Raw genomic sequence first — 15,316 nt, forward strand, 5'->3', positions numbered from 1 at the left:
GGCATGATCAGGTACGCTGCAGTACAGGTGTTCAATTTTCTGACAACTTATGAGTATTCCAGGCTAAGCTGTGACACCTGCGTGCTTCCTCTCTGTGTCCAGTGTCTTTTAGACTTGCCACCACGAACGCCTGTACCATGTGACGCCATCACATGTACTGAAATCACTACATGCGGCGGGGTACAGATGCTCGTAGTGGCAAGTGAAAAAAAAACACCAGACACAGGAGCAGGCCAGGAGTCCCATGGTGTAACATGTGAGCTTGCAACACTCACAACAGGCCCAGTAGAACATTACATGAGGGGTGGGGGGCAGCAGGTAGAGGCGAAGCAGGTTGTTTTGGTGCCGCTATAGCAGCAATAGTATATGCGTGATCGCCGGACCCTGAATTACATCCCCCTGCGAGTTGCGACGACTCAGAGGATTAGTATTTAACTACTTGAGGGCCATAGGCTTACACCACCCTAGTGATCAGGCTATTTTTTACAGTTCAGGGCTCTGCAGCTTTAAATGTTCGCTGCAGAGCCATACAATTGTGCACACAAATGAACCCCCCCTTTTCTGCCCACCAACAGAGTTTTCTGATGGTGGGCTCTTATCGCTGCTGCACTGTGGGTTTTCTTTTTTTTTAATTAATTGTCATTTTATTCCAAATAAATGTATTTTTCTATTCATTTTTATTTCCCCCCCCTCCCTCCCCTCGGCAACCAATCCCAGCGATCAGCCTATGAGAACCGATCGCTCTCTGAGCCTCCCCAAGGGATAGCCGAGTGACACTGCTCTCCGCAGTACATCGCTGCCATACATCGCAGCGCTGTATAATGCAAATAGACGGCGATTGTCGCTGGGACACTGATCACGGAGTGGAGCTTTGTCATTCAAGCAGAGATGCGCACGCATCGGCGCACACGATCTGCCAAACCCCGCCCCAAGACTTGACGCATTTTGGTGTTAGGCAGTCCTGCGGCTGAAACCCTCCTGACACCAATCGGCGTTAGGCAGTCTAGAGGGTGAGCCATCATTCAGCTCACCCTGTGCCCAGCTTACCGGCGGCATAATAACACGTACATGGCAGAGACGCTAGGGTGATTTCCAAAAGATTTGATGAAATCTATTGGAAATCTGCAGTGCATGGGCAGGCATTATCTCTCTCTCTCTATGATCAGATTTGATCAGACAGGGACTTAACACGCCCCACATGCTATATGCTGATAGCCACGAGGAGCGGCAATGCAGATGTATGGGCACCACGGCAGGTAACACTGGACAGGTAAAGTATTTTAATGCACAGGGGTCCATTTACATTTGGGGGAAGTAACGGATGTGGCAAGGCAGCGTCACAAGGACGATTCCTGGGAAATATGATTCTGGGCCTGCAGTGTATGAGAAGCCAACAGATCTCTATCAGATTTGATTACAGAGATCTCTGTCTCTTGGTCAATCTGGCCTTACATTGCTGGATGTATAGGGACCTTAATACTTTTAGCCATAGACCCTGAACTAATATGCAAATAAGAGGTTTCTGACAAAAATCTGACAAGATTAGCTGCATGCTTGTTTCAGGTGTTTGATTCAGACACTACTGACCAGAAAGATTAACAGGACTGCCAGGCAACAGGTATTGTTGGAAAGGAAATAAATATGGCAGTCTCCATATGTCTTTTACCTTGGGTTCCTTTTAATAGGTAATTAAAACGTCTCCATTCAGACAGAATTATATCCCCACAAATGAGTGTTATATCCCCACAAATGAGGGATGTCACTGTGATATTGCCAAAATTCCTCCCCTTACCAATTAGGCCAAGGCATTATTAATCCAGTGCTATGATGTGATTTTCCCAGAATCCCTCACCTCTCCAGTTAGCAGGTAGATGATATCCAGTGTTAGGTTTATTATGCTCTCAGTCATGTGATAGCTGTCTTCATCCATCTTCATCCCAGACTCCTGGCAAAGGCCCAGCTTCTTGTGGAAGTGGCCAACCATGAAGACCCTCGGCAAAAGCTAAAAAGCAGCAACAAGTCGGAGTTACAAAATGCAAAATTTCAGACAGCTTGTGAATTTCCAAAACTGACTAAACTCCAGCTGTATTACTTTTCTTTTCTGGAATTTGTAATAGACTAGTTTTCAGCAAGACAGCAGAAGGTACTTTTCTCTTCCTTCCGGTGGGCGTGTACCAGCATCCTGTAGTCATATGACATCAGGAGACTACAGAGGGACGTTGGTACATGCTTACTGGCATGAATGAAGAGAAGAAAAGTGGATCCACTACCTGGCACTAGATTAGGTATGTGCGTTTCCGCTGTGGCTACTCTCCACACAGGGATAGAGGAAGAAAGGTGGGTGCCTCTAGGGGGACACATTCTAACACACAGATACTGGGGACCCCCGCTATAATTCGAGAAAGGTTGGTCAGACTCGTATATAAGGTGACCACTATACTTTGCTTAAAGAGGAACTCTAGTGAAAATAAGACCGAGCCTTGGGGAACTCCCACCGAGAGGTGGCTGGGGGTGGATGAGGACTCATTGAAGGAGGTCGTGAAGGAGTGGTTGGAGAGGTAGGATGAGAACCAGGCCAGGGCAAGGTCATGAATGCCTATGGGCTGGAGGAGTAGAGTATGGTGCACTGTGTGAAATGCTGCTGAAAGCTCAAGGAGGAGGAGAGAGCTTTCGTGAGAGCTGTTTCAGCTGAGTGGGCAGGCCGAAATCCAGATTGCAGTGGGTGCAGTAAGGAGTTGGCATGGAGGTACTTGGTCAGGCGTCTGTGAACCAGATGCTCAAGGAGTTTAGTGACAAAGGGGAGGAGGGAGATAGGGTGGTAGTTGGAAGGTAGTGAGGTGTCAAGGGAGGGTTTCTTGGGCAGGGGTAGTACAATGCCTGCTTGAAGTCTGAAGAGATGGTGCCTGTGGAGAGGGAGAGGTTAAATAGGGATGTGAGGAGGTTAAATAGGGATTATACAGTATATTCTATAAAATCTACTTATTCTTTAAGTAAACCTGATTATCCTTTATAGAGGATATTGATCTCTCACATCACTGCCTCGGTGTTAGACCTCTAAAGGTTAGCACACACTATACTTGGGAGAAGTGGCCACTAAAGACAGCCTCTGCTGAGAATCTTGTTAAGTATATGGCAGGCACGAGCCTTGCCGATGTGTCAGTGAGAGATCCTTCTTGCTGGATCAACTCAGCCAAAAGCTGTCAGACAGAAATTTTTACCTCTTTACCCCTCCCTTCCACAGTAACAGAACGTGTCGTTCGCCTTTGGGGACTCATCACAAGCTGGCAGTTTGTACAGCATCAGGACCTGAACTGTTGCCTGAAAGATTGATACCCCATCCCTGCCAGGCAACAGTTATCGCATGTGTGTACCTAGCTTTAGTGTAAGCCAACGCCTACTGGGGAGCTCAGAGGCTGAGATAACCCATCAGTGTCAGATGCCCCTTCAAGACCTGACAAGACAAACGACAATTAGAGTCTCTACAGGTATGGCCAGTACCAAAAAGCAAGATGGCAGCAGCCACAAAAGAGAAACCCAAATATCTCCTCACTTCTGTTATTGTAAGCGAAAGGGGTGGGGGATGGACAGGCAATGAGTATGTGTGTTAAAGAACACCTGAAGTGAGAGGGATATGGAAGCGGCCACATTTATTTCCTTCTAAACAACGCTAGTTGCCTTGCAGTTGCAGAACCTTTCTGGCAGTAGTATCTGTATCACACACCAGTCAGAAACTCCTGATCTGCATATGCTTGTTCAGGATCTATGGCTAAAAATATAAGAGGCAAGGGATCAGCAGGACAGCCAGGAAATATGCATTATTTAAAAGGAAATTAATATAGCAGCGTCCATATCCCCTCACTTCAGGTGTCCTTTAAAAGCAGACTATACATTAGTCAATTTATCTCTTGATTACCTTTTTAACGTCTTGATATAGATGCAGTTGATATTGATCCTCTAAGTCTCAGATTCGGGCCCTCATTACACTGAAACATATATCGTAAATTCATGCTTTGATTATACTTGCAGTTATACATTGTTAGAGCTGATCTGTGCAGTGTATTAGTGACTGTCAGGGATGTCAGAGAATCATACCAGCCCCATTGTGCAAACCCTTAGCACTAAACACCGACCCAAACTCATCAGCCCCAGATATTTCCACCTCCCACAGACTGAGCAGCCAACCATGCTTTACCTTCACACAAGGCGGCCTTAGAGTACGCTGGGCCTGGGGCGAGTGTCATATGCGGGGCCTAGAGCAAGAGTATAGTTGCCCCCAGTATAGGTAGCCAGTTACAGGTGCCCCCAGTATAGGTAGCCAGTTACAGGTGCCCCCAGTATAGGGAGCCAGTTACAGGTGCCCCCAGTATAGGGAGCCAGTTACAGGTGCCCCCAGTATAGGTAGCCAGTTACAGGTGCCCCCAGTATAGGTAGCCAGTTACAGGTGTCCCCAATATAAGTAGCCAGCTAAATGTGCCCCCAGCACCACTACCTAGCCAGCTATATCTGCCCCCGGTATAGGTAGCCAGCTATAGGTGCCCCATATTAGGTGGCCAGCTATAGGTGCCCCCTGGTATAGTTAACCAGCTACAAGTGCCTCCAGTATAGGTAGTCAGGCATAGGTGCCCCCAAATATAAGTAACAAGTTATAGGTGCCCCAGGAATATAGGTAGCCAGCTATAGGTGCCCCCAATATAAGTAGCAAGTTATAGGGCGTACAAGAGGAATTGGCGCAGGAGACTTGGGCCCAGGATACAGCCTGTATGGCTGATCCTGCTCCTGCACAAATTCCCATTGATTTTAAATACTATTCCCCCTCCAGGCCACCATGGATGATAGGGAATGAAATAATTCGGCTTCCAGCAATTGCTGGAGGCTGAATTATGGTGTTTTATAAGTAACTTTAGCTCTGTCTTCTGACGGCGCTGAAGTTACTCACTGCTGGGCCCAAGTCTCCTGCGCTGGAATGGCAGTGTTTGAGTTATAGGTGCCCCCAGTATAGGTAGCCAGCTATAGATGCGCCCAGTATAGGTAGCCAGCTATAGGTGCGCCCAGTATAGGTAGCCAGCTATAGGTGTGCCCAGTATAGGTAGCCTGGAAGGGGAAGCAGTGGGCACACAGCGACGGGAAGGGGGGCCCAGACTTTCCTTCTCCCTCACCTGGGGGCCCCCTTCCACACTCCCCCTTCAGAATTTAGCGCAGCGGTGGCAGGCTGGGAACGACTCAACTCTTCCTGGTTCCTGGCACCGGAGCTCTGCGGGTCACTCTGCTTCTAAGTCTCCAATGCTGCTCACTGTATTTCCGCTAATTATGTACTAAGTACACTTCCTCCCCACCGCTGTGAGCTGCTGATCCCCTTTCCTGCGCTGCTACCCCTTCGTACTCGCAGCACAGGCCCCCTTCAGCGCGGGGCCTTCGGGCGATTGCGAGATTTCCGATGCCGCCCCCCCCCCCCCCCCCCCCCTGAAAAAAAGGACGGCTCTGCTTTTAGCCATAGACCCTGAACAAACATGTAGCAGATCAGGTGTTTCTGACAATGTCAGATCTGACAAGATTAGCTGCATGCTTGTTTCAGGTTTGTGATTCAGACACTGCTGCAGCCAAATAGATCAGCAGGGCTGCCAGGCTACTGGTGTTGTTCAAAAGGAAATAAATATGGCGGCCTCCACATACCTCTCACTACATACACACTAGAATCGCTTTTCTGAGCGTTTTGCGATGGATTAGCGTTTTTAAAATCGCTCCCATTCACTTTCATTAAAATCGCAATGAAAATTGCTGAAAATTGCAGCGATTTTGGCATACACGATTGCAAAATCGCATCGTTTTTTCTGCTATTTTTAGCGCGATTTTTTTTTTTTTTTAAACATGTTTTATTGGCATTTTCATTTTCAACCACATCATGGATCAAGATTACAGTATAGCATAACATGTGCAATTGGCAGTTATAGCCAAAAACTATATCATTATGTATGTAGAAGGAAATCTTGGTCCAGAAAAGAGTCCCCATCCCTCCCCTTTCCCCAACACCCTCCCCCCCCCCCCCTTCCCTGTCTCTCAGCAATTTTTATGGACTGCATGCAATCAAGTATATTGTAGGTATCACCTTAGTGCAATTCTTTTTTTAGTCATTCAATGGTGGGATGATACTTCAGTGCTCCTAAAGAGTCACCCAGGTCTTCAATACAGTACCAGGTAGTTAATATTAAGTCTTTCATAAACATATTTATCTCTGGAGCCGTGAAAGTGTCTATGATGTAGTTTTTCCACACTTTGAAGAACTTCTTTGACCTCTTTTCTAGGCTTTGAGAAACCTGCAATTTTTCCAAGCTGAAGAGTGATAGAAGCTCCTTTTGGAGCATTTTCAGCGTGGGTGATGATGGTTGAATCCAAACTTGAAAGATGACACGCTTAGCTGTCGCTAATATAATATGGAAGAGTTCAGATGGATTTTCATAGTTGTTCTCACTTTGTATTGCATGATGGTGAAATAGACATAATAGATAAGACTTTTTGACTTTTTTCTTACATAACTTGTTTGCATATTCGATTACCTTTTCCCAAAAGTGGTCTATCTCTTGACATTCCCATATACAATGTTTTAAATTTGCGTTTAGTGCTCAACATTTTGGGCATTCTGGTTTATAGTGTGGTGGTGGGTGTGTATACTTGATATTGAATGCATATTTAGCTCTATGCAGAAAAAGTAAGTGGGACGTTCTATGTTGCTCATTCACTATATAAGATCTATATGTAGTTAATCCCTGGATGATACATTCTCCCATATTTTCAGTTTGGAAGTCTTTATTCCACGCTTTAAAACTCCCCTGTGTCAGTTTTGGTTTTTCTATTTCTACCAAGCAGGCTACTAGCTCCGATAGAGATTTTATGGGGCCTCCCGGGTTTATCAGTTTATCAAAGGTGTTGGGAAGCGCTATAGCTGACACATTTGCCACGTGCGATTTTACAAAAGATTGTATCTGGAGATAGGGAAAGAAATCTGCTGCCGTTATCGAGTATTTATTACGTAGGTCAGCGAAGGACAACCATGTGCCAGTGTCTAAGTGTAGAAGGTTTCCCAATTTTGTAATTCCTCTTTGGTCCCACCTAGAGAAGAATTTCTGAGTGATACTTATTGGAAAGTGGGGGTTCCCCCATATGGGCATATATTTGGATACCAAGCAATGCACACCTAAAAGTTTCCTGACTGCTCTCCAGGTCATCACCGTATCTCTGAAAATGACATTTTGCCTAAGTCTTACTGGGAGTTCTGTTAGTTTAGAATGCAGAAGGCCAATGAGCGACCAGGGTTTCGCGATTTCTGCTTCTAGAGCTAAGTTTGAGCATTTACTTGTTTCTTTAATCCAGTCCTGGACATGTCTAAGAAGTGCTGCTAGGTTGTATCTTCTTATATTTGGGAGATTTAGCCCCCCTAATTGCTTGCTCATTTGGAGCTTTTTAAGAGCTATACAGGTTTTTTTACCTCTCCACAGAAACTTATTGAAGGCAGCTTCCAGTGTCTGTATGTCCTTGTGCTGGATAAGGAGTGGGATTGTCTGCATGGGGTACAGCAGCCTTCCCATTGTTGTCATTTTTATAAGGGCTGCTCTTCCTGCTATACCCAGTGGCAATTTGTCCCATCTTTCCAGCTGACTTTTAAGTTGGTGGAACAGGGGGGTGTAGTTTAATGAATATAGCTGTGTTGGATCTCTTGGGATTTTTATTCCCAGATATTTTATGTGGGAGTGTGTTACTTTCAGACCTAAAGTAGGCCATTGTCTGGTGTCTGCCTGTTTTGAAAGGGGCATCAGCTCGCTTTTATCTTTGTTTATCTTTAATCCTGAAAGAGCTGAGAATTCCGTTAATATGTCAAAAACCTTAGGTATTTGTGTCAAGGGATCCTCTAAAAAAAGGAGGATATCGTCAGCAAAAAAAGATTGTTGGATCTCCACCTCACCCACTTTTAGTCCCGTTATGTGCTTTCTCAAAAGTATAGCCAGCGGCTCTAGTGCTATATTAAATAATAGAGGAGACAGCGGGCAACCTTGCCTAACTCCTCTTTGCATCACAAGTGCTTCTGAGAGGAATCCATGTGTCATTATTCTGGCTTTTGGACAGGAGTACATAGCTTTTACTGCTTTCAAGAAGGGTCCAACAAATCCCATTCTCTGCATCACCCCCAGCAACCAACCCCACTCCACACTATCAAATGCTTTTTCAGCGTCCAGCACAAGGACAGCAGATGTTTTATAGGTTTTGGGATAAGCACGTACGTGTTCTATTATTGTCAAAAGTTTTCGTATGTTCGTGACCCCTGCTCTGCCTCTTATAAATCCTACTTGATTTGTGTGGATTAGACCTGGCATTAGCTGGGCTAACCGTTCTGCTAATATTTTGGATAAAATTTTGGCATCTTGATTTATAAGGGAGATGGGTCTATATCCCGCTGCTTCACATAAATCCTTTCCCTCTTTAGGGAGTAATTTAACATAGGCTGTTGCCCCCGTTTCTGGATAGAATTCATTTTTCATTATGTGATTAAATAACGTGGTGAGGTGCTCAGCTACATCTTGTTTTAATATTTTGTAAAACTCAGCAGAGTACCCATCTGGTCCTGGAGATTTCTGATTTGACAGGTTTTTAATTGCTTCCCTAACCTCCTGCATTCCTATTTATTTGGTCTTCTGTGAGTTTCTTAACGGGTAGGGTGGCCAGTTTTTCTGATAGATCTAAAGTGTCAGGATGCGTGGAAGAATATAGCTTCTCATAAAAATCTTTAAAGATTGTATTTATGACCTTGGGGTTAGATTGTAGTTCCCCCTTTTGATTTCTTAATTGTAAGGCTTGTTGTGTTTTGCCCCTCAGCTTTGCCATGTTTGCAAGCAGTTTTCCTGCCTTCTCCCCAAATTTATGGAAGGTGAGGTTTGTATATGGTTTTTGGAGCTCTGTTTGCAATTTAAACCAAATGTCTCCTTTCAATTTGGCTTCTTGCCATTTTTCTCTGCTGCTTTCGGAGGGTTTCTGTTTAAAATCGTTATATGCATTTCTAATCTTAGTCACTTCCTGGGCATAATTTTTTATGCGCCTGTTTTTTTTTGCCAGATACATATGATATTATTCTTCCACGCAACACTGCTTTCCCTGCTTCCCAGAATAAAGCTGGATTATTTTTGTGTGCATCATTTTCTATTGCATACTCTTGCCACCACAGTTTCAGTTTACTTTCAAATTCTTCATTTCCATAGAGTGCTGATGGAAAACGCCACATTATGTCCGTACCTCTGGGAAAAGAGTCCTCCAGTTCAAGCAGTACTGGGGAGTGATCAGAGATTAACATGTCCTCTATTGAGGATTTAATTAGTCTAGAAGCTAAGCTACCATGCATTAGAAAGAGATCGATCCTGGATAGTGTTTTATGAGTGGGTGAATAAAAAGTGAAATCATGGTCTAGCGGATGCATGTATCTCCAGGTATCTAGCAATGCACATGTTTCCATAAAGGTTTTAATATATTTATCTCTGTATTGTAAAGCTTTCTTTGGGTGACTTCTATCCTCCCAGAGGTCCGGCACTGTATTAAAGTCTCCTCCTACGACTACTTTAGCAGTCTGTTCCGCTAATATTTTATTTTGCAGCACCTGGAAGAATTTCGCATTTTCTACATGTGAACCATATACATTATATACGGTGATTATTTCCCCTGATAGTTGCAGCTGCAATCTGGACCACCTTCCTTCTGCATCGTGTTCATGGCTTAGTACTTTATAATTTAGCTTTTTACTGATTAGGTATAAAACTCCCGCTTTTTTATCTATTGCTGGTGAGCCCAATACTTCTCCTACCCAGAATTTTCTCAGATATTTATATTGATCTTTTGTTAAATGCGTTTCCTGAAGCAAGCAAATGTCCGGTTTAAATTTTCCTAGGTGGCGTAGTATACGTGACCGCTTGCCAGGGGATTGCATGCCTTTAACATTCCAGGAGATTAGTCTCATCCTATCCCAATTGGATTTTGCAGACTTATGTTTCCAGATTGCAGCTTACCACATTTATGATGAAAAACATTTATATTTGCTGAGAGACCCCAAACAGAAAAAACACCCTCTCCCCTCCCTATCCCTAACGAATTCCCCATTAATCCCTCACTGTAAGTGACTTCTCTTCTTCCCCGCATGAATTTATCCCTCCTTGCCCCAGACTTTTAAACAAGGAAACCAGTTTTACCCCATCTTCCCCGACCTTTTGTTTGATGGCTCTCACTTTTAACTGTGTGTGTGTATATATATATATATATATATATATATATATATATATATATATATATATATATATATATATATATATATATATATATATACACATATATACGCATATACACATATACATAACTCTATTCATAGTTGAAGTTTTCCATCTTCGCTCAACCTGTTATTTATGTCCTAGGACTAGCATTTCAAGTCTAATCTACCTTTAAACATTAAGCCCATGTAGTTTGCACAGACATTCCTGGCTAATCAATTCTTATGCTTATATTAACTTATCAATTGTTGATTATTTATAATGCATACCAATTTTTAACATATTACGATTCTGCGCCTTACATTAGTTCCTTTTGGTTATTTATGGTAGAATATGGGTCCTCATTGCAGGTTTCTCATACCTAATCAGCAGAGTCTGTTGGATTTTCTGTAGTATCCAGGCCTTCCAGAAAGGTTACCACTTGCTCCGGTGTATCAAAGGTATGGGTGTTATCATCGTGGTCTGTTACCTTTAAGACTGCTGGGTACATTAAAGCAAACTTAAGCTTTTTGCTGTAGAGAGTACTGCACACTTTGCCAAAAGCTTTTCTCTTTTGCGACACTTCTGCCGAGAAATCACTGAAGAGGCGTACTGTGTGGCTCCGTATGGTCAGATCTTGACCTTGCGCTCTGTATGCCGCCATTAGAGCTACCTTGTCTGCGTAGTCGAGGTATCTTGCTATGACCATGCGTGGAGGCCCTTTTTTGTTCTTGTTTTTTGGGGGACCCACCCTATGCGCTCTTTCCACTTTGAGCGGCAATGTTAGGCCCAGTAATTTTGGTATTTGTTCCGAGCATAGTTCTTTGAGCTGGTCTGGGGGGATATCCTCTGTTATTCCGACTACACGTAAGTTATTTCGTCTTGACCTGTTTTCTAGATCTTCTATGCGTGCATAAGCAGTTGTGTTATCATATGTGAGTTTTTCAATCTTAATTTTAGCTGCATTAAGATCATCTTCACAAGCGCTTATACGTTGCTCAACAGTTGTGATCCTCTTTTTTTGTTCAGTGATATCTTTTTTTATCACTTTTAGGGAGTTGGCTAAAGTTTTTTCTACAATAGCCTGTATGTCAGGGGCAAGCACTTTTCCCACTTCCTCCGCCAGCTTTTTGTAATTTATCTGAATGTCAGTCTGCTTACCCCTGTCTTCGTCTCCCTGGCCGTCTGTATCGCATTCTGTGTCCTCTCTCTGCACATTTTCTTTAGTCTGCGCCCGGCCTGGTGTTGCCTTTACTGCTCCTCTGCCCGCCATCTTGCTGGGCCTGTCTTCCGCGGGTAGCTGCGTACTTGCGTTAGACCGAGTAATGTAGCGGTCCATACAGCAGCGGGTGCCTCTCGGTCGCGTCCTGTGTCTGCACCTCTATGTCGCCCGGCTCCCGCGGTTAGTTTTGTTGGAGATCGGGGAGGGTTTTTCTGGTCCTCAGTCGGAGCTTTCTCCTCTCGCTGCCGCCATGCGGGCGCCGGAACCGGAAGTCTTTAGCGCGATTTTAATGAAAGTAAATGGGAGCGATTTAAAAAACCACTAATCCCAAAATGCTCAGAAAAGCGCTTCTAATGTGAATGGGCTATCCTGAAACAAGTAGGCAGTTAAAATCTGACAGAACCGACAGGCTTTGGGCCAGTCCATCTCCTCATGGGGGATTCTCAGGGTTTTCTTTGTTTTCAACAGCATTTCCTGAACAGCAGTTTAATTGCTAAACTAGTAAGAGACCAGCCAGCCTCCCCACTCACGCCATTTTGTCAGTTAGGCTTTGCAACTGCTGTTCAGGTAATGTGGTTGAAAACAATGAAAACCCTAAAAATCGGAGCAGTGCTTTAGACTGTAATGCGATCAGTCTATAGCGGCGCTCAGTGAGTAACGTCGGCTCCGTCAGAAGACGGAGCCGAAGTTGCTTAAAAAACACAATAATTCGGCCTCCAGCAATTGCTGGAAGCCGAATTATTTCATTCCCCCACTATCCATGGTGGCCTGGAGGGGGAATAGTAATTAAAACGGCCCGGACTTGTGCAGAAGCAGGATCAGCCATATACCGCTGTATCCTGCGCCCAAGTCTACCGGCGCGGATTTCAAATGTACTCCTAAAAATCCCCCATTGACTGGCCCAAACCTGTTGGTTCTGTCAAATTTTAACTGATTACTTTTTTTGGGATAGCGGTCCTTCAAGGGCCCTTTTCCACAGGCGGCTGAACTGAATGCTCAGTGAGCAGTTACCAGTGTTCCAGTTGTGAGAATTCAAAGGTCTTTTCACTGCCTATCAACTGCTTGTGGAAAAGGGCCCTTACCAGTACTCTATCCAGTTGTCCTAACTTTGAGGCAGTTATTTTACTCCACAGTAAATAGTGAACTGGAACTTTGCAAAGGGCAGATTTCAAAGTCTGTAAACTACCTGAAAACTGATTGATCAGTCAAGCTGACAGGTATTAATCAAGCTGAATTATTGGTCAGTTTTAGATAATATACTGAATTTAACATGTTTCACGAGTTAGGCCTTGTTCACATTATAAATCGCGATCGCAAGTGCAGAGCGCTTTTGTGCGCAATTTTTTCAAGCAATTCCCGGCATTTTCTGAGCATTGAGTTGGGCGCTTTTTTGTAAGCACTTTTGATGAGCGATTGAGATTTTCACTTCCTAACATCAGTCAGGAAGTTAACTCTTTGACCCGAAAAAGAATAAATACAATGTATTTATGCTTAAAAAAGTGCTCGGGAAATCGCTATACAAAGTGCTTTTTCAAGCGCTTAGCAATTTCCCTATACCTTCCATTGAGTCAAAGCACTCTGAAAATGGTACAGGCAGCGCTTTTGATAACAGCACACAATCAGAAACACTCATATGTGAACACTCTCATAGGAAATCATTGCACAAGCGCTTTTAAAGCGATTTCTGAAATCGTCAACGCTTAAAAAAAGACACAAGTGCGCATAGTGTGAACAAGCCCTCAATGCATGTGGTGGTTAAAATGAGGCTCTGATCAATGTGAAGAACAATCAGATTTGGAAGGCTAACTGATAGATTAGCTAGCTGTCAGGCAGTTTTCAGTTTCAACAGAGATCTGGTTCTGGCCATAGTAATTTCACTTCCTGCCTACCAAATAAATATATATCAAAAGTTTAATCTTCTCCCAAAGGTGCAACCCAACTGAAATACCACCATACATATTATTTCTAATACCCACAATATACTAAGATTATTATCTCTAGTCTATATAGCCAGCAGTAATAATGCACACATACCATTGTGTTACATTATTCTGCATATTTATTCCATAGGCATTCAGAAACCTTCCATCCTCCTGCAATCTGCACCAGAATAACATCACCTGCAGCATGGCAGACGCATGCTACTATAGTGCTGACATTAATATTATAAGATTTGCCAGTTACTTATCATTATAAAGGCTGGATCAACCTTCCCCTGAGCTGCTATCGTGCAGCATAAAACAATCCTCACTCACCTGTTGCCTGCATTACTCTAATTTCATCATACTTGTTATTCTGCAGGACCTCCGGTGATTGCGTTCCACGACTGGGGAGTCACTTCCTGATTGCTGTAATTACATTTAGCATCACAGACAACGATGCAAAGTACATTCCCAGGGTAATAAGAAACGCTTAGTGGTTCGGGTCACCCTGGTTACTCCGTTGTGAGAGAAAATGAAATGAATACTTTCCAGTGTGTTTAGCTCCTGCCATGGTCCTTCCGGGCACCCTTTCAAAGCAAACACTAGAGGGTGGAGACAAAATGTCCCCAAAGCAGAAGGGCTAATCGCCATTTTGTCATAGTCTCTTACTTGTATGCACAGTGGCACAGACTAACCAGCAAGGTCATGGTGACCCAGAACTCATTTGGGTGTGTAAGGGACTACAATGGTCCTAAAAGCCCCCTTACTAAGATGTTAAGAAAAACAAAAGTTTGCTTTCCTAAAACAGAAAGTATTTGCGATAATTCAGGTTGGAGTGAGCTCGAGATGTCTCCCAGGCACCACTGCTGAATATATGCAAATTAACCATTGTATGCACAGTAACAGCATATTACTTGTAATTTTTCTGGTAGTTCAATTTTTTTTTTTTTAGTTTTTTGTTTTTATTATCATTTTTACAAAAATTTTTTAAAAAAAGTTCCATTTAACTGCTGCTAGATGCCATTTTATCGTAGTCCACAGAAAGAAAAAAGGCTCAGGTGTAAATGCTGTATTAAGGCGAATCTGGAGGTGAATCTGGAGATGATTATTGTTTTGGAGATGATGTCTATATATTTTGAATTGTCATTCCCCTTTTCCACCCTCTAAAATTAACACAATTAGTGGAGCTGAACAAGGGATGTAACATTAGCCTCCGCAACCGGAGCAGTGCTTTTCGGGGCTGTTAGATTTGGGCGCAGTCGGCACCACCATAGACTATAAAGGGAATAACAACTGAGCAGCGGTCAGTGAGTAACGTCGGCGCCATCAGAAGACGGAGCCGAGGTTGCTTAAAAAACACAATAATTCGGCCTCCAGCAATCGTTGGAAGCCGAATTATATTATTCCCCCACTATCCATGGTGGCCTGGAGGGGGAATAGTAATTAACACGGCCCGGACTTGTGCAGAAGCAGGATCAGCCATATACCGGCTGTATCCTGCGCCCAAGTCTACCAGCGCTGATTTCAAATGTATGCAAAAGAAAAGCGGAAAAAAATGCCCACCGCCGCCGAACACAATGTGAAGAAGGCCTTACTGATTTCCTCCACAGTGCGGTATCTTGGGCTGCATTAATTACATACAGAACTGGGACCCTCTCAGCCCCCGTTTCCCAGGGGGTTGCGGGGCATACATTTGAAGACCGCGCGGGTAGACGTGGGCGCAGGATACAGCCGGTATATCGTGCTTCCGCTTTTTTTAAAGCGATTTTCTGCAAGTCCGCTCGTTTTTGTGCACGTTTTTGTAAGCTCTTTTGCAGAGTGCTTCCGTCTTTTTATCCAGAAAAAAATAAATACAATGTATTTTTTTATTTTAAAAAACCCTCTTGCGATCACTTGCC

General features: G+C 43.8%; 1 pseudogene; it reads right to left on the bottom strand.

The window, feature by feature from the left end:
- LOC137534269 (zinc finger protein 721-like) overlaps positions 1-13,999 on the bottom strand; it is a 377,767-nt pseudogene extending 363,768 nt beyond the window's left edge.
- Positions 14,000-15,316: the final 1,317 nt, after the last annotated feature.

Source organism: Hyperolius riggenbachi, chromosome 10, assembly GCF_040937935.1.
Source record: "Hyperolius riggenbachi isolate aHypRig1 chromosome 10, aHypRig1.pri, whole genome shotgun sequence".
Classification (NCBI taxonomy): domain Eukaryota; kingdom Metazoa; phylum Chordata; class Amphibia; order Anura; family Hyperoliidae; genus Hyperolius; species Hyperolius riggenbachi.